This window comes from Balaenoptera acutorostrata, chromosome 13 (genome assembly GCF_949987535.1).
Source record: "Balaenoptera acutorostrata chromosome 13, mBalAcu1.1, whole genome shotgun sequence".
Classification (NCBI taxonomy): Eukaryota; Metazoa; Chordata; class Mammalia; order Artiodactyla; family Balaenopteridae; genus Balaenoptera; species Balaenoptera acutorostrata.
Genome location: NC_080076.1, coordinates 63,679,599 through 63,702,556, shown reverse-complemented (window position 1 = coordinate 63,702,556; position 22,958 = coordinate 63,679,599). Strand labels below are relative to the sequence as shown.

General features: G+C 44.6%; 1 protein-coding gene across 1 annotated transcript in view; it reads left to right on the top strand.

Moving 5' to 3' along the window:
* The window catches only part of PIEZO2 (piezo type mechanosensitive ion channel component 2), a 339,105-nt gene that overhangs the window by 92,194 nt on the left and 223,953 nt on the right, over positions 1-22,958 (top strand). The window lies entirely within an intron of this gene.

Here is a 22,958-nt window from a genome sequence, read left to right as displayed (position 1 = left end):
ACTCTGATTCTACACAGGAAGTACAAAGGCCCCCAGGAGTAAAAGGCTTACCTGTTCTGAGGATGTGAAAGGAAGCCCGTGTGGATGGTGGGGATGGATGTGAGACCCAGGTGGAGAGCTAGCCGTCAGGGCGTGTAGGCTTGGTAAGGAGTGTTCATTTCATTCTCAGGGCTGTGGGCAGCCTTACAGGGTTTTAAGTCATGGATTATATGACAAGATTCATGTCTTCAAAAGATCTCCGTGGAAAATGCCTGGTGGGGGAGCAAGACAGGTAATGGGGGGAATCCTGGGAAGGCTGGTGCCTCCGTGGTCCCGGACAGAGGTGAGGGGTTGGGCTCGCTGTCAGTGGGGAAGGGGTGGGTTGGATTAGTGTACATTCTGGAGGTAAATCAGCAGGCTTTGCTGATGAATTGGGTGTGAACTGTGATGCAGGCAGAAAAATCCATGCTTTCTCCCAAGTTTTTCATCCATCAACTGGAGGGACCATGGTGACATTTACTGAAATGAAATAAAGAGGTCAGGAAGTGTTTGGGGTTAGAATTAAGAGATTCCGTTTAGATATGTTATGTTTAAGATACCTGTTATGAGTTGAACAGTGTCCCTCAAAAAGGTATGCTGAAATCTTACCCCCGCCCCCGCTGTACCTCAGTACACGGCCTTATTTGGAAATGGGGACATTGCAGATGTAATTAAGATGAAGTCATACAGGAGTAGGGTGGACCCTAATCCAGTGTGACTGATGTCCTTATAAGAAGAGAGAAGAGGCATGGAGGTGCAGACAGAGATAGACAGACAGACGGACACACACACTGGGAGGACACCACACCACATGATGACTGAGCAGTGACTGCAGTGATGCAGCTGCAGGACGAGGGGCCCTAAGGAGGACTGGCCACCACCAGAAGCTGGAAGAGGGAAGGAACGGTTCTACCCCAGGGCCTTCAGGCAACTGGATTGCAGGCTTCTAGCCTCCAGAACTGTGAGGCAGTGCATTTCTGTTTTAAGCCACCCAGTATGTGGTCCTTTGTTACGGAGGCCACAAGACATGCATGCAGTGTCTGAGCAGGTGGTCTGATGCGGGAGTCTGTCTGAGCTCAGAGAAAGGGGCTCAGTCTGAGCATGGAGGATCCATCAGCGCCAAGACCCTGAGGGGGAACATTCCAGGAGGAGTGAAGGGCAGCCCTGCTTGCAACACGAAACCACCTCATTCATCCCTAGGAGTCATTCTGCCACGCAGCTACTACAAGCACTGACAGAACAAACAGCTATGAAGTTTTACAGCGTGTTTTCCATTCCTGGAATGACTGAAATAGATGCTACGTGATTGTATCACATCAGATCTCACACACCCAGCGGATGTACATAAAAAGCTTTCATACTCTAACAATGATTGTGTTTACTTGTAATGACATGTATCGTGGTGAGAGGCGTTTGCACTTGGTCAGAGTATTGAAAATCCCATCCATGTGCAGGGTGGTGGGGACATTGGAGGTCCTCTCTAGAAGAACCCCCTTCCGCCTGCTGTGCTTTCCTTCCTGCCTAAACCCTTCTGGTGAGACAAGGGGTCCACCAACTTCCAGGGCAGCCCAGCCATTTGACCTTGAGAAAGGTCAACCTAGAGCAAAAACACGTCTTCTGGCAACTCCCTGAGTGATGTCCTGCCAACAACCTCAGAGTTACAGGCCACTCCTGTCCCCTGCCCCGTCCTGGGGGGTTTTATCCGGGCCTGGTCTTCCCGATCCTCCATCTGAGATGGTTTGCTACTCTGTCACCTCTGGTCTCTTGTGCCCTCCCATCTGCTGCCCTTCTGCTTCTCCCGATCCTGCGTTTAAACACCCGCGTGCCGGGGTGTCCACATCAGTCAACAGTGGGGGGGGGACACAAGGCAAGGACAAAGGCTCTGAGCTTGACCAGATGAGCCTCTCCCAGCACCGCCTTATGAAGAAACAGCTAAATAAGCAGGTAAGTGTGCATTCGTGTGGACCAGAGCTGGGAGCAGGTGCCCCCCGTGGAGATGCATCCCCTCCCCAGTTCAGTTTTACATTAAAAGTGACCTCTTGGTGCCACGTGTCTGCTTCTGCACGTGTGCCTCTGCCTTTCCCAGGGCTGGGCTCGTAAGCCCCGCCCTTCCTCTTCACGTGCGCCTCATGAACACCTGGCCGCCAGATTCGGTGAACGAACTGCGGTTCTCTGGAGCTGCTACCCGTGAGGCTCTCGGCTCCAGGCTCCTGCAGAGGCTGCGGGGCTCACTCTCTCCTGGTCCTTGGGCTGCCTGGGCTTCTGTTTGTTTAACGCCCTCTGTCCTGGGTCTCATCCTTTATCCTCACACAGGGATGATTTACTCTGCCTCACTGTTGTATCCATCCTGCTTTTATGATCACATTCACGTCACCCACCCCACTGCCTCCGTCTGCCCATTCAACCACTTGGCCTCTGTGTCTTTCCTGTGGGATTACAGCTCCCAGAAGAGGAATCAGAGGCTCATTTCCTTCTTCCTGCCCCTGGTGCTGATTACATATGCTGCAGTGAGGCATAAACAGAGGTTAATAAAAAGTTTCTGTGGTCCTTGTTGGTTTGGGTGTACAGGAATGATGGGGACAGAGGGAAGAAAGAAGGGAAGGAGTTGAGGTTGGAAGGGAAGAGCAGGGCAGGAGAGGGGAGGAAGGAGGCCTCCAGAACTGCCCCATCAGAGGTGTTTCCCACTAATGCAGAGCTGATTTTTAGTTACTGAAATAGTGATGGAAACAAAGAAGCATCACAAGATAGTTGGAAAGGTTTCCATTTTCAAAATAATATTTGTAATATGAAGTTGAACTTAACGTGTATCTGAGATCAGTTCTGATTTAAACAGTCAATCTTAAAGGTTTTTAAAAAAATTTTATTCTATTCAAGTGTAGTTGATTTACAGTGTTGTGTTAATTTCTGCTGTACAGCAAAGTGATTCCGTTATCACATTTGAAAAATCCTTTTTGCCATATGAGGAAACGTATTCTCAGATTCTGGGGATTAGAGCGTGGACATCTTTGGGGGCCATTATTCTGCCAAGTAACTTTTCAAATGGATAATGAAGAAATAAAAGATTTAATCAGAAAATTTTAGAATATATCAATAACCTAATGTTTTAAAAGAATGCATTGATAACCAACGTAAGGTAAAATCAAGTATTAACATTTGTTTACAAACTAATGGATAGAAAAGGATGGCTGTCTACTTTCTGGTTTAACGATGTTTTCATTTGCATAGTGTTGTATAATGAAGAATATAAAAAAAAAAAATCAACCTAAAACACCACCTGGGCTGTCATCCTGCAGTGTGGGATGAAGATCAGAAATTTACATTTAAACTGCCCACACAAGTATTCACATCTGTTTAATTATTAATAAGAATCAAGCTTAATTAAAAGTTATTAGACTCTAGAGCCGTGTAATAGGCTTTTCACGGTGTCTGTGGAGATTAGATGTGGGATCCACCAGCACTGAGCTCTGTGCTGGGGAAACAGATGACCCCTAGACTCTTAGTTCACTGACCGGTTGTACCTGAAAAAAACCTGCTCAGTAGACACTGTGGGTGGACATTTTAGCTGATACTTAGATGTCATCATGAAGCACTTAGAAAGTTGAAGAGGATGCTGAAACAATTTCCTAAAGTTCTAAGGAACATTCATTCAGATTTATCCCTTGAAAATATTTTACCTTCAAGAATGGAGCGAAACCCACTAATGTCTCCCCTAGAACTTCTTTTTTGCTTTTGCAAAAGAACAAGAATAATGAAACCATTGGTAATGAACCCGTTTTCAGTTATGTACATGTTTATATATATATTTTTGTGAACATAGATATATGAAGGATTGTGGATTTAATTCTTCTTGGGGATGCAAGCCAAAGATCAGCTAACTGCATCTGGAAGGGGGCTGCTCCCCCGAAGCCTGTGCAATGGGCTCCCCAGGCTGTGGATCTTCCCTATGGAGTTATAGCATCTGAATAATAGAAAGTAAATGTGATAGAAAAGAAATATGAATGCCCATTGCAAAGTGTTCAATTCTATTTAAAGTAGAATTCTTTTTTTTTTTTTTTAATAAAGACAGTGAAATAGAGAGAAAGTCGTATTTATTTATTTATTTATTTATTTATGGCTGTGTTGGGTCTCCGTTTCTGTGCGAGGGCTTTCTCTAGTTGCGGCAAGTGGGGGCCACTCTTCACCGCGTGCGCGGGCCTCTCACCATCGCGGCCTGCCTTGTTGCGAAGCACAGGCTCCAGACGCGCAGGCTCAGTAATTGTGGCTCACAGGCCTAGTTGCTCCGCGGCATGTGGGATCTTCCCAGACCAGGGCTCGAACCCGTGTCCCCTGCATTGGCAGGCAGACTCTCAACCACTGCACCACCAGGGAAGCCCTAAAGTAGAATTCTAATTCTATTATATAAGAGTATTAAAGCACAATTATCTAGCGTATTTAAAATAAACATTGTCCAAATATATGCAGTAATAACGAATTTAGTAGCTATGGGAAGGAAATATTTAAATGTATGTAAGTATAAATATGCTGCAAAAGGAAAAGGATTAACATACATTCATGCTCCGATTTCCATGAAAGAGAAAAATCAGACTCTGTTGTAGTAGATGCCACTGGCCAGGAGAGATTGGTTTGATACTGATATTTATAACCTTAACTCCATTACAGTCTTCAATTGTTAGTAATAGAATTGAATTAAGACCCTTTTTAAAAGTACGATTACAGGAAACAAAGATCAAGTGTACACAAATCCTTGTCAAGTAGATGAATGAATACAGAAATAAAAGATTTAATCTGAAAATTAAAATATCAAAGATAGACAAAAATGTGTTTTAAGCGTTCTGAAGTCCTGCCTACTTGCAGCCTATGGGAAGCTCCTGGGATGTTCTGACCACAGGATGGGATGTAAGGGTTTGTATTTAGGGCCCTGCTTCTGTTTCCTCATTCTGCACGGCGTGGTGTCTTGTCTGCTGTAGATGTACAATGAATAGATGTTGATCAAAAACATGAATTTAGTGCATTTAAAAACGAATCTAACCTTTTAGCTGTTGATTCAGTGGGAAGATGTCATACACTAGTGTACTATGCTTTGGGCTTCCTCTTTGGGCCAAGCACTTCTTTGGACCAAGTGTATAAAAAAATAGACATGGGCCCCACCCACCCATGGCAGTTACCACAAAGGGCAAAATAATGGCCAATGTACTTAGATTCTTATATTATTTGATGACACACAGATGTCCATGAATATTTTTGTTTTTCTCCATTTTCCCAGAACCACCTACTCCAAGGTGGTGAGTTTTTCAGCTAAAACAGATCTGGAGCGTAAATGAGGCTTCCTGATTACAGACCTTTGAATCAGTGCCTCACCTCATGTGCGCCTGAGTGAAGTTGCTGCATTTCTGTTCCTGGAGGTGTTGTGGGTGGATGTGACGTGTGTGGAGTCAGACTCTGGTTTCCAGAGGATGGTGTGATTAGTGTCTGCAGTTCTGGGTTTCTGCAGCATGTTATCCTTCTCAGAGCATCTTGGGAGCATTAACCATGGTCTTGCAAGCACCCTGGGGAGCAGACAGGCAGCATTTGGAGTGGCTTGATTTTACAACTTAGGAAACCAGAACATAGTGATGTTCTCCTTAAGGGCCTTTATTTCCCTCTGGTCTACGTGTTACCCAAAGTCAGGTGGGACCATAGCATTAGCACAGTGCTGGCACCCAGTAGGTATTTGGTTTATATTTACTGAACTAAGAAGTTAATAAAAACAATTATTGTTGTATGAAAAAGTTTTCACATGCCGGTTTCCCTATTGAATTAATCAGCTGGAAGATTTATTATTATCCATAGCAGGAGGGCTCCAAAATATTGATAATCTTTTTTTAAGAGCTATTTTTATTTTTTTCTGTTGAATCACTTAACATTTTATTTTTTGTTACTTTTTTTATTGAATGAAAAATTCTTTAGATTCTATACTGCTTTAGAATTTTCAAAAGTTTCACACGCGTGATTTTGTAATTGGGGTGGGGCGGGCACGCAGCCGTCAGTGCTTGATCACTATTGCCAGACCCTGAGCCCGGCGGTTAGAGTCCCCACTCCACCAATGGTCAGCCTGGCTGTGGTCCTCGTGGCAGATAGCACGGAGAAGGCGGATCACACCCTTCTCCCCGGGTCCTCCAGGCCCTCCGGCCTCGGGGCGATCGGGTGAGCTGAGGGCTGGGGACAGGCTGGGGGCTGTGTCCCGCAGAGCCACACAGCCCTCGCCGCGGTCGCCTACTGGCCGGGCCCAGGCCTTGAAGCAGCGCAAACCTCTCCCCCACCGCAGCCTCCTCCACCTGATGGCGGCCACGGTCTTCGTGGGTTGCAGTCCGTGGAGGCCTCGGCAACTGGAGTATGTGGACACTGCCATTAAGGTAACAGCTTCAGCCAGTATTGCTAGTATTTTGTTGAGGATTTTTGCATGTATGTTCATCAGTGATATTGGCCTGTAGTTTTCTTTTTTGGGGACATCTTTGTCTGGTTTTGGTATCAGGGTGATGGTGGCCTCGTAGAATGAGTTTGGGAGTGTTCCTCCCTCTGCTATATTTTGGAAGAGTTTGAGAAGGATAGGTCCTAGCTCTTCTCTAAATGTTTGATAGAATTCGCCTGTGAAGCCATCTGGTCCTGGGCTTTTGTTTGTTGGAAGATTTTTAATCAATTTCAATTGAATTGTTTGAATTGTTCAATTGTTCAATTGAATTGAATAGTTTCAATTTCAGTGCTTGTGATTGGTCTGTTTATTTTTTCTATTTCTTACTGGGAAGGTTGTACCTTTCTAAGAATTTGTCCATTTCTTCCAGGTTGTCCATTTTATTGGCATTTGGTTGCTTGTAGTAATCTCTCATGATCCTTTGTATTTCTGCAGTGTCAGTTGTTACTTCTCCTTTTTCATTTCTAATTCTGTTGATTTGGGTCTTCTCCCTTTTTTTCTTGATGAGTCTGGCTAATGGTTTACCAATTTTGTTTATCTTCTCAAAGAACCAGCTTTTAGTTTTATTGATCTTTGCTGTCATTTCCTTCATTTCTTTTTCATTTATTTCTGATCTGATCTTTATGATTTCTTTCCTTCTGCTAACTTTGGGTTTTTTTTGTTCTTCTTTCTCTAATTGCTTTAGTTGTAAGATTAGGTTGTTTATTTGAGATGTTTCTTGTTGCTTAAGGTAGGATTGTATTGCTATAAACTTCCCTCTTAGAATCGCTTTTGCTGCATCCCATAGGTTTTGGGTCCTCGTGTTTTCATTGTCATTTGTTTCTAGGTACTTTCTGATTTCCTCTTTGATTTCTTCAGTGACCTCTTGGTTATTAAGTAGTGTGTTGTTTAGCCTCCATGTGTTTGTATTTTTTACAGATTTTCCCCTGTAATTGATATCTAGTCTCATAGAGTTGTGGTCGGAAAAGATACTTGATATTATTTCAATTTTCTTAAATTTACCAAGGCTTTATTTGTGACCGAAGATATGGCCTATCCTGGAGAATGCTCCATGAGCACTTGAGAAGAAAGTGTATTCTGTTGTTTTTGGATGGAATGTCCTATAAATATCAATTAAGTCCATCTTGTTTAATGTGTCATTTAAAGCTTGTGTTTCTTTATTTATTTTCATTTTGGATGATCTGTCCATTGGTGAAAGTGGGGTGTTAAAGTCCCCTACTATTATTGTGTTACCATTGATTTCTTCTTTTATGGTTGTTAGTATTTGCCTTATGTATTGAGGTGCTCCTATGATGGGTTCATAAATATTTGCCATTGTTATATCTTCTTGGATTGATCCCTTGATCATTATGTAGTGTCCTTCTTTGTCTCTGTAATAGTCTTTATTTTAAAGTCTATTTTGTCTGATACGAGAATTGCTACTCCAGCTTTCTTTTGATTTCCATTTGCATGGAATATCTTTTTCCATCCCCTCACTTTCAGTCTGTATGTGTCCTAGGTCTGAAGTGGATCTCTTGTAGACAGCATATATATGGGTCTTGTTTTTGTATCCATTCAGCCAGTCTTTGTCTTTTGGTTGGAGCATTTAATCCATTTACATGTAAAGTAATTATCAATATGTATGTTCCTATTAGCATTTTCTTAATTGTTTTGGGTTTGTTTTTGTAGGTCTTTTCCATCTCTTGTGTTTCCTGCCTAGAGAAGTTCCTTTAGTATTTGTTGTAAAGTTGGTTTGGTGGTGCTGAATTCTCTTAACTTTTGCTTGTCTGTAAAGGTTTTTATTTCTCCATCGAATCTGAATGAGATCCTTGCTGGGTAGAGTAATCTCATTGTAGGTTTTTCCCTTTCATCACTTTAAACATGTCCTGCTGCTCCCTTCTGGCTTGCAGAATTTCTGCTGAAAGATCAGCTGTTAACCTTATGGGGATTCCTTTGTATGTTTTTTGTTGCTTTTCCCTTGCTGCTTTTAATATTTTTTCTTTGTATTTAATTTTTGATAGTTTGATTAATATGTGTCTCAGTGTGTTTCTCTTTGGGTTTATCCTGTATGGGACTCTCTGTGCTTCCTGGACTTGATTGACTATTTCCTTTCCCATGTTAGGGAAGTTTTCAACTATAATCTCTTCAAATATTTTCTCAGACCCTTTATTTTTCTCTTCCTCTTCTGGGACCCCTATAGTTCGAATGTTGGTGCATATAATGTTGTCCCAGAGGTCTCTGAGACTGTCCTCAATTCTTTTCATTCTTTTTTCTTCATTCTGCTCCCTGGCAGTTATTTCCACCATTTTATATTACAGCTCACTTACCCTTTCTTCTGCCTCAGTTATTTTGCTATTGATTCCTTCTAGAGTATTTTTAATTTCATTTATTGTGTTGTTCATCATTGTTTGTTTGCTCTGTAGTTCTAGATCCTTGTTAAATGTTTCGTGTATTTTCTCCATTCTGTTTCTGAGATTTTGGATCATCTTTACTATCATTACTCTGAATTCTCTTTCAGGTGGGTTGCCTATTTCGTCTTCATTTATTTGGTCTTGTAAGTTTTTACCTTGCTCCTTCGTCTGTGACATATCTTTTTGTCATTCATTTTTTTTTTTTTAATGGGTGGAGCTGTATTCCTGTCTTACTGGTTGTTTGGCCTGAGGCATCCAGCACTGGAGTTTGCAGGCAGTTGGATAGAGCCGGGTCTTGGTGCTGAGATTAGGACCTCCAGGAGGCTTCACTCTGATTAATATTCCCTGGGCTCCGAGTTCTCTGTTAGTCCAGCGGTTTGGACTTGGAGCTCCCACCGCAGGAGCTCGGGCCCGACCTCCGGCCTGGGAACCAAGATCCTGTAAGCTGTGGGGTGTGGCAAAAAAAAAACAACAAAAAACAAAACAGAGAGGAAAAAAAGGATCAGTACAATATCAAACAATAAAAAACAAATTAAAATTAGAAAGATAAAAAATATATTAGGAAAAATAAAAATATAATTGAAACAACTACAACAAGGTAAAATAAAACCACAACAGAAAAAGAAAAAAAAAAGGGGGGCGGACAAGCCAAAAGGAGAGAACGATAACAAAGTATAAAGAATAAAATAAAATTAGAAAAATAAAAGATTTATTAGGAAAAATAAAAATATAAATGAATCAACAACAATGAATCAACAAGGTGAAACAGAACTCCAATCTAAAAGAGGAAAAAAGAAAAGAAAAAAAAAAGCCTTGGCTGTGGGGGCAGCATTTAGGGGGGGTGGAACTTAGGCAGGGACGGAGTTTAGGGTGGGGCGGGGCCTAGGCGAGTGGAGGGGTGACGTTTGAGTGTGTGTCGGGGCCTAGACTCAGGACCCAGGCAGCTGGAAAAGGCCTTGGGAGTGGGGCCTAGGCGGGGTGATGTTCAATGTGGGGCGGGGCCTCTGCTTTGGACCTGCCCGGAAGCAGAGAGGCAGCACCTCCCAAGGAGGGCTTCTGGAGTGTGGAGTTCCGGAATTTGGAGGTAAGGCCCTGGGTGAGGGTGTGTAGGTGGGGTTTAGGCCCAGCGCGTTGGAGGGCATCTCAGAGGGGGTCCCCGAGTGTAGAGGTGGGGCCTTGGGTCAGGGTGCAGGGGTGGGTCTTGGGCTCTGCGCGGTAGGAGGGAGGCTCTGAGGGCAGAGGATTAGGCCCGGGAGCCCAACAGGCTCCCCGGTGCCTAAGTGAACAGGGAAAGCACTGGCCCCGTTCCCTTCCGTTCCTTCGCACCCCTCCCCCTCTGTATCTCCCAGGGTCTCCCCCATGCCTGCTAGACCCCTAACCATGGGTGGGTCCCACTGGGTGTAGGAACTCCTCTCCTCCCCCAGCCACCCCTCAGGGGTGCCGGTCCTGGAGGTCCAGCCTTTACTTTTGCTCCCACTTCCCTCCCTCCCACTCCCTCAGGATCCATGTGGCTGGAGGGGGCTTGGTGGGCAGGGGCTCAGACCTGGGATCTCAGCAAGCTGCCGGGGGCCCAAGTGGGCAGGGGAAACCTGGCCTTGCTCCCTTTTGATCCTCTGTCCTCCCAGTGGTCCCACAATTTCCCCCTTCGGACGTGGGATCCCTTCCCCTCCCCCAGCCGCCCCTCAGGGGTGCCAGTCCCCTCCCACCTCGACTTCCCCTCCCACTTCACTCCCCCCATGCCCCCCTGTCCTACCTGGTCACTGGGGGCTCCTCCCGTCCCCTTAGGTGTCTGTGGTCCCCCACCGGTGCCTGGTAGGTGCCCAAGTTGTGCGGAGACGCGAATTCCACGTCCTCCTAGTCCGCCATCTTGACTCCACCCCGAGTCTGCTTCTTTTTTGTTCTATTCACTAGTTTGTTGTATTTTTTAGCTTCCACGTATAAGTGTTACATACATTATTTGTCTTTCTCTGACTTGCCTGAGAATCTTTAATTACTGGTGAAAAGCAACACATTTGTTTGAGCCTTAAGCCTCTAGCACAACTTGTCACCTCCTCTGTTACTTAAATCAGTCATCCCGCCCCTCACCCCTTGGGAAATGTGAGGGCTTCCAGGGCAGGGACTGTTTGTTGTTTACCTTTGTCACCATAGCGACCAGTATACTGCTGGCATAAAGTGTGCATCCAGCAAGTGTTAGAATGGATGGGTGGGTGGTGATTAAGGGCTATGGGAATGATGGAACATTGAACCACAAAAGCAATTTGGAAACTACATGGTCAGAGCTAGCGGTCCAGAGGTTTCAATTATGAAGGGTCAAAAGCCAGTGAACCAAAGAGAGACTGGGCCCAGTGGATATGCGAAGACAGATGTGCACTGGCAGGCAGTTCAGGAAGGTCATCATCCGGCATGAAGCATGGAGGCAGCCGGGAAGGGAAGCCGTCGCAAGAGTTATGTAGCTACTGGTAGAATGACCTGTGTTGGGGAATTGCTGTGACCTCTTCTCGTTGGGCAGACGCCAGTGCCCTGGTGTGGCTGGCCTGTCCCAGTGCAGGGACAGCATCTCAGTGACCAGCACAAGGTCACTGCTGTGGCTGGAACACATTGCAGCCACAGAAGGTAAAGCAAGTTTGGTCATTTTCTAGCTGATCTGGAGAAAGGATCGCTTTTCTAAAGGGAACATTTCTAAATTCAGGGACTTTGATGCCTACTCAGTGGTGGGTGGGAAAAGCTGTGGGTAGCAGGAAACCTGGGTTTATATATTCCTCTGTATATACAAGCATTGGCCCCTTGTCAAATACACACAGTACCTGCCAGGTGAGGAGGGAGGTGTGCCTCTGAAGGCATTCGGGGGCCAGGGGACTCTGCTGGGGGCAGGAGGTTATGTTCACTCCCATATTTACCATTTCTGTGCAATTTGTTCCTTCCTGTAGATCTGAGTTGCCAGTTGTGTGATTTTCCTTCTCTGAAGAACTTCTTTTAGCGTTCCTTATAGGGCAAGTCTGTTGGTTGCAAATCCTCTCTGTTTTTGTCCTAAAATGGCTTTATGCTTGCCTTCATTTTTGAAGGACAGCTTCACTAGGTATAGAATTTTGGGTTGAAAAACTTTCTGTTTCAGCACGATGAATATGTCATTTCAACTTCTTCTGGCGTCCATAGTTTTTTGATGATGTCATAAATCATGTCATTATCCACTTTGTTATTTATCTCTGGCTCTTTTAAACTCTTTCTCTTTTCTTAGACTTTCAGTAGTTTGGCTGTGATGTATCCCAGGGAGATTTCCCTTTGTTTTATTACACTTAGGGTTCATTGAGATTCTTAAATCTCTGTAAGGGTGAGAATTGACTGCAAAGGGCAAAAGGAACATTCTGGGTCTTATTGTGGCAGTTTCACAGATGCAAACACCTGCCAAAACTCATTGCATTGATTGTATTGTATTGCGTTGCTCTGACCATGTAGTTTCCAAATTGCCAAATTCCAAACCCATTGCATTGATTGTATTGATTTTCCTTAATAAATGAATCTTTTAGGACTAAGTCTGGGGATTCAATTTGCGATATCATTTCTGAGGGCACTTTCAAATCTCTGCACATATTTTATCTTCCAAATGATATAAGTTCTGGTTAAAATGAAAAAAAAAAACGTAAGTAATGCAATTTAAAAAAAGATACCTTAAAATCATTTTTTTAAACCATTAGGGAAGGATCTTCATACTAAGAGTATGCTCAAGAGTCAAGTAATCTATGAAACTGAAAGAGAAGCATCTTAAGATCTGTGTATGTATGTGTGTGTGTGTGTGTGTATGTATGTGTGTGTGTGTGATTGAGAGAGAGGAAGAAAAGGAGGAAGGGAGGGAGGAAAGAAGGAAGGGAGGGAGGAAGGAAGGGAGGGAGGAAGGAAGGAGGGAAGGGAGAGAGGGAGGGAGGAAGGGAGGAAGGAAGGAGGGAAGAAAGGAGGGAGGAAGGGAGGGAAAGATGAATGAAACTGAAGGTGGTGGGAAGGAGGGATGTGTGAGTTTGGCTGCTCTGTTTCATGGCAGATGTCAGGGTGTGGATGCAGGCCAGTAGGCTAATACTAGGTAAATTTTTGAGCTCAAGGAATTGAACTCTGCAGAGACACTTTGTCACCATGCACTAATGTCCTACTCCCCTCAGTCCTTCACCCTGGCCAAGGTTGACGATGTTACACTGTGTCACCTACATGGCTGTGTCAACCACTGTAAGTTAACATATGACTTCTTAGGTCCACCCATGACATTTCCTTCATCCGTTCATTCATTCAACCAATATTTTTTGTGTGCTGACTACCTGCTAAGCACTCTTCTGCACATCGGGAGTACAGCGATCACAACAGGCCAAACGGGATCCTTGCACTCGTGCGGCTTACATTTGCAAGAGAGAGAATCAGGTGATAAGAAGAGAAAAGAATAAAATAAGGTGATTGCAAGTAGCGAGGTGCACAAAGCAGGGTAATATGACAAGGAACCCCTGGGGTGACTGTGTCTGTTGCAGCTTGGATGACCAGGGAAGGTCTAAACTTCACACCTCGGGCCTGAGCCAAAGGGACAGATAGGCAGGCATGTACCATCTAAAGAGAGAAATTGCACTGTCTTCTTGCCAGTTTCCAAAGTAAGTGAAAAAGTACTGTTGGAGTCATGACGAAAAATTAATGAAAACGTTGGTTTTCCAAAGTGTGCTGGGCTCTTTCTGGGAAGAGAAGTTGAGGACAGTCTGTGCCTCTCCCTGGAGACCCCTTTGTGGATGACTCATTCCCTGGGGCTTTTGAGCACAGAGAGCAAACAGAAGCAGGGCCGGCTGAAGGCTGCCCCACGGCCCCGCGGCCAGAGAGGGAAGCACGGGGCTGGGGAGATAAACACAGCAGGTCACGAGGCAGTTAGTCACGGTCACCTGGTGTGCGTTCTCCGTGGGAACAAGACGATAACAGCACAAATGGTCTCTCCTGCTGGGCCAGCCGGGACAGGAAGATGCCTGGCCAGCTAAGTGGGCATCTCATGCCCACCAAAGGCAGATGCGATGAAGCACGTGGACAGTCACCAGTCTGCACCTGGACCACTCCCAGGTGTGTGGAGACGCCCCAGCACTGAGGCTCAGACTCTCCATCCGTGTGAAGCTGGAGGCTGTGAGTGTTCATGGCTGATGCTCGGTCAATGTGGAACCAAACTGGACTCCCTGGAAAGAGAGGCAAAAGGAAAAAGAACAGGGCAGAGTCGCGTGGGGTAGAAGAGGATGAAGTGTAGCTGGACAGACATTGTTTTCAGGTGACATTCAGCATTTTCCTGAAGGGATTGCAGGAGAGCTCGGTGCAGGAGACCTGGAAAGCTAAGGCTGGAAGGATGCACGGGGATCCGCCTGCCTCGGAGAGGAATGGACTTCATCACCTGATGGTTCCCCATTCGTTACCATTTGTAGGTCCCTCACTGCAGAATTCGGCAAACTGGCCTTGTAGTTGAACAAGCAGCACGAGGTCTTCCTGTTGGCTGTGCAGAACCCACATGCACCGAGATCAGTGCTCAAGGACCAGCCCCTCTCATGCAGTTTTCATTTATTGTTATGTCCTTTTGGTAACAGTGGATGGGCTGGTTTACGTGCCGAGCGCCGTGCCGACATTCGGGAGTGTCCCGAGAGCTGTGACACTTGGTCCTGCCTTCCTGAGGCTTCCAGTCAACGTAGGACGTGCAGGCATCCACCCCTGGGAGCGACGTATAGCAGAGAGCTCTCATCTGACAAAGCTCCTTGTGCTGAAGGCAGTGAGAGTTTGGGGAAACAGCGTGTAGAAGGGCGCTTTCCTCCCTCGAACGATGAACTAAGACAACTGAAGTTCTCAGAAATGAGATCCATGAACCTCACAATTTCTTTAAAAAAATTCTCCCTCCTGATTTTGACAACTTGCTTAGCAGAGCAGATTTTTGGTGTGTATTATTTGTTTATTTTGTATTTTCTTCCATAGCTTTTCTGACTCAACTCCCCAAGGCGGCTGCTAGGTTGGAAATAAACGTATGGACAATAAACCATGCTTCTCATATTTTGAATCATCTTAAAAACGATCAAGGCTTTTTATTCCCAAGTGGGTACTCTCTGATACAGCTGGGTTCCAATGCAGTCTCTCTGAGGATCAATGCCGGGGTCCTGAGTAGTCTGAGAAATTTGTGAAATCCCAGAACCAGAGGTGGAGTGGGTCAGGGCCACCAATCAGGAGCCATATCTGGTAAATATCTAAGTTATACCCTCTTTCTGTTTGTTTTCCTCTGGAGTTTGGAGCATTTCCACCCAGAGGGAAGCAGGGAGCAGCAAGGCTGGCTCCGCACTGCCAGTGCCCAGGGGAGTCACCACTGACAGCCCCTCCCCGTGTGCCACATGGAGATCTCGGGAGCTCAGGGCCCGGGCAGGTCATCCCTGCAAAGACGATGTGGGCAGTGGATGGGTCACACTCCACCCCACCTTCTCAGGCCTGGGCAGAAAAACACGGAAACCATCTGTTGTTTAGGGTCCAAGGGGCAGAAGTCGTAACATGGTTAAAAAAAAAAAGTAAAAGCAACAAAAAATAGTGACTGTCAACCCTCTTCCCTTAGTCCTATAGGTTGTTTACTGAATTGGCCCAAAGCCCCAACTTGGAGGTTCCACTTTTACGTGGGAAGTTTTCCCAGTGCGCTGGTAAATGCCATACACGTTCTCGACGCTCCCTGCGTCACGCAGCCTCTGCGGGCTGTCCTGCCCTCCAGGAGGGGGAACAAGGCTCATCATGGGGGAGCTCTGCTCTGCAGAGGGCTGGGCGTCTTCCTTTGAATCTGTTGGCTGAAGCCTGCCCTTGACCTCCTGCAAAGGCGTTGGCCACTCAACGAGGGGCCTCAGACTCATGCACTTGGAAATGCCTTCCTCTGTCTGAGTGGGCCTGGTTAATCAATTGATTCTACTGAAGAAAATTCTTCATGTCCATGTTGGATGTTTGTATTGGCCTGTTCTCTGCCAAACCCGCCCATGCAAGGCCATGAGAATGTGCTAGGAAAGCCTTTTTTTGGGTGCTTGAACTTGAGTTATCCAGTTTGGCCTCTTTTCCATAGTTCAGCTTTTCAGACTTTAGCAGGAAATTTTCAGTGTGCTTATACAAGGTTCTGTGTGTTTTAATACATTTCTACCTGAATAGCTTTCTTTTTCTCTCTCGTGAAAACATCGCAACAAAACAACTACCTCATGATATTAAGAATTCAGCATATATTTACAACTGGAGTTCTGATTTTTGGCCTGATTTCCTTTTGGAAATGGTGAAATCAGAGAAAGTGAAAGTGTGTGTGGGGTCTTCTCTGGAGAACGCAGCCATGTGAATGCAAACAGTGAACGCCAGTGTTTACAACCTGGTCAGATTGAGTCAACACCTGCTTTGTTTGTTCCCTGTAAATGGGAACGACCCTCAGATGTCATGGAATCAGTGGAATGCCGGCTAGGAAATTTCTTGAATATCAAAGCTCAGTCTTTTTTGCTTTTCTAACTTGTGAACATTTTGCTTCAGCTTCTGTGGGTCCACAAACTACAGCCCAGGGGCCAAATCTGCCTCTACCTACCACAGTTTTTGGATGGCCTGTGAGCTAATTTAAATGACTGAAAAAAATCAAGATTATTTCAAGACATAAGAACATTACCTGACTTCAAGTTTCAGTGCCCACAAATAAGGTTTTACTGGAACACAGCCATTACTAATTTGTTCATGTGTTGTCTGTGTGCTTTTGCACGGCAAGGGCAGAATTGTGTCTTTACCTAAGATATTTACTATCTGGTTCTCGGAGCTGGATGACCTAGAATTTCCAATTCAGCTGAAAGCTTTGGCTCCTCCAACCTATCCTCATGTGCCAGAGTATTTTTACATATATTGTTTCTAATTAAACAAAATTCTTACTTCCAATTTCCGTCCAATTTTTACCTTACCAGTTTTATCTTTATGGTGTACCTGGCATTTCTTCTGCTCCTCAACAGCATGTATGCTCTCAAGAGTATGCTGTGTTCTTGTTCTGTGCTAGAGGCTGAAGTCTCAGCAAGATGACTCTCACATAGTAGTTATGAAACAGTTGTTTGTTTATGAATAAATTACCAAATAAATAAATAGAAGACAATTCATCAAAATATTTCTTTCTCTGTTTCTGCTACTCTTTTGGAATTCCTAATGCCATAAGTAGAATTCTCTCAATCCACCCTCCATGTCTCCCACCTGCTGTTCAATCTCTTCCTTGTTACTTTGTGCCTATTTCTGGGTGAACTCCTCTGTACTGCCATCCACTTAATGAAATTTATCTTTGTCTCTATCCCACCTGCAGCTTAGCTCATCTATTGATGTATTTAACTAATTATATGACTATGTTTTAAATTTCCAAGACATATAGTTGCTTTTTTCAGTGTCATCTGCTTTACTTCATTTCTGTTTGCAAAAAGTAATTTCTTGTTCACACTTCAGGATTAAATTTATTTATCTTTTTGAGGCTCCCAAGCAACTTAAAGTCATTTTCAGTACGTTTCACAATTTTTAATTTTTGCTTTGGTGAATGCATGTCCCAGTTGTCTTCTCTGGCTTTATGTTTCTCTTTGTAATGAATGAGAAGTTCCTCTTTGTCTCAGTCCCCCTCTCTCTCTTGCTCTCCTTGGAGTTCTTTCTTCCTTCCCTGTGCTTATCTTTCCCTCTAATACTCTTGCAGTTTTCCCACCTGGACCCGTGGGGCACCATGGAGAGTTAAGATGTGTCCTTGGATGACGCTGGGGATTTGGGCTTTCTCAGTAGTCAGACCTACCATCTCCCTCCTCCCTAAGCTCCTTGTAAACCATAGATTCTTTTCCAGCATCCTTTTGAAAACTGGGGAGCTGAAACCCAAACCCGTTTTAATCAGTGTTCCCAGCAATAGCCTCCTGTTGACACTGAGCATGTAATGAAATGCTCATCAGGAAGCCAACTTTGGTCTCCAGTGTCTGCTTCAAGGCCACCTGCACGAAGCTGTGCATTTCTCTTCCATTTCTAACCTTAGAGATATTTATCTTGTGCTGGTAACTGGTTATGTGTTTCTGGTGACGTGCTTCATATTTTACCTATGATTTCTACATGTTTAGAGCCAAAAAGGTAGCTCACTGTAAGAACTACTCTATCACCTGGAAGCCCCAGGCCCCCAGGGTTTTCTGGAGTTGGAAGACCCACTGCCTCGTGCCCTCAGACCTCCTTTTGCCTTGCAGATATTTAGGCATGAGGTTCCTGTGAAGCCTTCCCTGTGCTGGAAGCAGCCCCTGTGTTCAGGATGCTTATGACCTATCCGAGGTCCATCAATGTCTAGAACCAGATGGCCCAGTGGCCCAGCGGGCCATGACCATGGCACTTATCCCCCGTGGATATTCCTGACTGTTGACTCTTGACTGCCCACAGCTGAATTCCTCCCCAGTGACTGTCTTCAATGGTAGGAAGCTGCAAGTAACACCCATCTGTGGGGACAGCCCACATCTAATTTCTGGTCAGTGATGGGGTGGGTGAGATACAACGGCTCAGCCCCCTTGCCTCAATCCTAGACAACTGTGAAGGGCCATTCCAACTCCAGGCTCCCCAAGCACCAGCTGACGTCCCCCGGGAGCTGCATCCCAGGCCAGCCCTGCCCCTTCACTCCCCTGTTGGTGTCCTTGCCGAGCGCCCTCCCAAGTAACTGTCTGCACAGCAGTCTCGGCTCAGAGCCTGTTTCCTGGGAACCAACCCAGGATAGAAACTCACATTATAACATACATATTCCTAAGTGTCAGATACAGACACTATGCAGTGTGGGAGTCAGAAGGAGGTCCCTGTGGTCAAAGCGGTAAGGAAAGATGCAGAGGAAATGCGGCCTGGTCACAAGCGGTAAATTTGGAAGCAGGGGAGGAGTAGACACGTGGTGTGGGCAGCGTCACTCCCTTCCCTGGCCCCTTAGCCACCATCCCCACACCCTGAGCACCATTCTTCTCCCTGATTCTATCAGCTTCATTGTGGGGAACCTTTTAGAAGCGATTGCTACACTTTAAAACTTATTAATAGTACATAAAGCCAGGGTAGGGCTTCCCTGGTGGCGCAGTGGTTAAGAATCCTCCTGCCAATGCAGGGGACACGGGTTCGAGCCCTGGTCCAGGAAGATGCCACATGCCGTGGAGCAACTAAACTCGTGTGCCACAACTACTGAGCCTGCGCTCTAGAGCCTGTGTGCCACAACTACAAAGCCCGCGTGCCACAACTACTGAAGCCTGCATGCCTAGAGCCCGTGCTCCGCAACAAGAGAAGCCACTACAATGAGAAGCCCGTGCACCGCAACAAAGAGTAGCCCCCGCTCGCCGTACCTAGAGAAAGCCCATGCACAGCAACGAAGACCCAACACAGCCAAAAATAAATAAGGAAAATAAATAAATTTAAAAAAAGCTAGTTTAATAAAAACTAGTTACAATAGTATTAAAAAAAAAAAGCCAGGGTAATAAATGATAGGTCCAAATGGGAAGGGAGAGGGGAAAAAATATTTTTTTGGCTTCAGTAATATGCCAGTAACAAAATTGGAAATAGAAAATGGAGCTTTTGCAAGGGAGGATTAAGAGGTGGGGCACAGGGGGAATTCCAAGTCCCACTTGGAGACATGCCATGGAAGCTTCTAGTCTAGTTGGGAAGAACTCTGGGGGAATAATCTTGTCATGTATTCTTCCATTGGCTTTTGTAGTGTTCCCAGAAAGCCTCTCCGTGAGTCATTCTTTTTAGCAAAGAAGGGTTTTGGGCAGTGCTGGAATGATGGCCTCAATGAGATTTCAAATAGAATATATAGTAGATGTGTAATTCTTCTCTCCATTTATATTAGTTTCATGCCAATGAAATGGCTATTCTTGTAAGTCAAATGGTGAGTATTAACAACTTCACATACTCAACCTGAAAGCTTGACTGTTCAGTTTATTTTGCAGTCCCAGCACCGTCTTTCCAGCTAATAGGTGTTTGTATTTAACCTTATTTTGAAGAGAAAGGAAAACACTCAGTTTTATGTATCAACCTGCTTTTCATTTGTTCTATTGGGAGCCTAAAATTATGGGAAATTCATTAAATATAAGTACTTGCTTTCCAAGCTGGTGTTTTTTTTTCCTAAATGCCATATATATTGGCTACATGGTGCTTCTACTAGGCCTTTCTAATTAAATTGTAAATAAATAATAAAAGTATCTTGGGGGAAGACTAAAGGAGACTTTGAAGTATATTAAAAAACTCATCAGACTCTGTATAAATACAGAGTTTGTATTTGATTCATTAACTTACCTATAAACCCACATCAATGAAACTTTTTGCTGTTCAATTTTTACCACAGAGAATATTACCACAAGGCTCAGAGATCTCCTTGGAGAATAGGTAGGATAGGGGAATGCATAGCTTCATGGATCTTTCACATTAACTGTCACCTTTAAAATCACTTGAAAGCTAGAGTTTGGGAATGTTGACTAAAGCAGCAGCCTCTGAGGGTTCAAGATGTTGGAGTAGAAGAATGTGTACTCACTACCTCTTACAAGAGCACCGGAATCACGGCTGATTGCTGAATGATCGTTGACAGGAAGACACTGGAACTCACCAAAAAAGATATCCCACATCCAAAGACAAATGAGAAGCCACAGGAGATGGTAGGAGGGGCACAATCACAATATAATCAAATCCCATAACCACTGGGTGGGTGACTCACAAACTGGAGAACAATTATACCACAGAAGTCCACCCACTGGAGTGAAGGTTCTAAGCCCCACATCAGGCTTCCCAACCTGGGGGTCCAGCAACAGAAGGAGGAATTCCCAGAGAATCAGACTTTGAAGACTAGCGGGATTTGATTGCAGGACTTTGACAGGGCTGGGGGAAACAGAGACTCGCATCTTGGAGGACACACAAAGTACTGTGTGCATCAGGACCCAGGGGGAAGGAGCAGTGACCCCACAGGAGACCGAACCAGACCTACCTGCTGGTGTTAGAGGCTCTCCTGCAGAGGCAGGGGGTGACTGTGGCCCATGATGGGGACAAGGATACTGGCAGCAGAAGTTCTGGGAAGTACTTCTTGGCATGAGCCCTCCCGGAGTCTGCCATTAGCCCTACCAAAGAGCCTGTAGCCTCCAGTGCTGGGTTGCCTCAGACCAAACAACCAACAGGGAGGGAACTCAGCCCCACCCATCAGCAGACAAGCAGATTAAAGTTTTACTGAGCTCTGCCCACCAGAGCAACACCCAGCTCTGCCCACCACCAGTCGCTCCCATCAGGAAGCTTGCACAAGCCTCTTAGATAGCCTCATCCACCAGAGGGCAGACAGCAGGAGCACGAAGAACTACAATTCTGCAGCCTGTGGAACGAAAACCACATTCGCAGAAAGATAGACAAAATGAAAAGGCAGAGGACTATGTACCAGATGAAGGAACAAGATTAAAACCCAGAAAAACAATTAAATGAAGTGGAGATAGGCAACCTTCCAGAAAAATAATTCATAATAATGATAGTGAAGATGATCCAGGACCACGGAAAAAGAATGGAGGTAAAGATTGAGAAGATACAAGAAATGTTTAACAAAGACCTAGAAGAATTAAAGAACAAACGAACAGAGATGAACAATACAATAACTGAAGTGAAAAATACACTAGAAGGAATCAATAGCAGAATAACTGAGGCAGAAGAACGGATAAGTGACCTGGAAGACAGAATGGTGGAATTCACTGCTGCGTAACACAATAAAGAGAAAGGAATGAAAAGAAATGAAGACAGCCTAAGAGACCTCTGGGACAACATTAAACGCACCAACATTCGCATTATAGGGGTCCCAGAAGGAGAAGAGAGAGAGAAAGGACCGGAGAAAATATTTGAAGAGATTATAGTCAAAAACTTCGCTAACATGGGAAAGGAATAGCCACCCAAGTCCAGGAAGCACAGAGAGTCCCAAGCAGGATAAACCCAAAGAGAAACATGCTGAAACACACAGTAATCAAATTGACAAAAATTAAAGACAAAGAAAAATTATTAAAAGCAACAAGGGAAAAACGACAGATAACATACAAGGGAACTCCCATAAGGTTAACAGCTGATTTCTCAGCGGAAACTCTACAAGCCAGAAGGGAGTGGCATGATATATTCAAAGTGATGAAAGGGAAGAACCTGCAACCAAGATTACTCTATCCAGCAAGGATCTCATTCAGATTTGATGGAGAAATCAAAAGCTTTACAGACAAGCAAAAGCTAAGAGAATTCAGCATCACCAAACCAGCTCTACAACAAATGCTAAAGGAACTTCTCTAAGTGGGAAACACAAGAGAAGAAAAGGACCTACAAAAACAAACCCAAAACAATTAAGAAACTGGACATAGGAACATACATATCGATAATTACCTTAAATGTGAATGGATTAAATGCTCCAACCAAAAGACACAGGCTTGCTGAATGGATACAAAAACAAGCCCCATATATATGCTGTCTACAAGTAACCCACTTCAGACCTAGGGACACATACAGACTGAAAGTGAGGGGATGGAAAAAGATATTCCATGCAAATGGAAATCAAAAGAAAGCTGGAGTAGCTATACTCATATCAGATAAAATAGACTTTAAAATAAAGAATGTTACAAGAGACAAGGAAGGACACTACATAATGATCAAGGGATCAATCCAAGAAGAAGATATAACAATTATAAATATATATGCACCCAACATAGGAGCATCTCAATACATAAGGCAACTGCTAACAGCTATAAAAGAGGAAATCGACAGTAACACAGTAATAGTGGGGGACTTTAACACCTCACTTACACCAATGGACAGATCATCCAGACAGAAAATTAATAAGGAAACACAAGCTTTAAATGACACAATAGACCAGATAGATTTAGTTGATATTTATAGACATTCCATCCAAAAACAACAGATTACACTTCTCACGTGCACAAGGAACATTCTCCAGGGTAGATCACACCTTGGGTCACAAATCAAGCCTGGGTAAATGTAAGAAAATTGAAATCATATCAAACATCTTTTCCGACCACAATGCTATGAGATTAGAAATAAATTACAGGGGAAAAAAACGTAGAAAACACAAACACATGGAGGCTAAACAATACGCT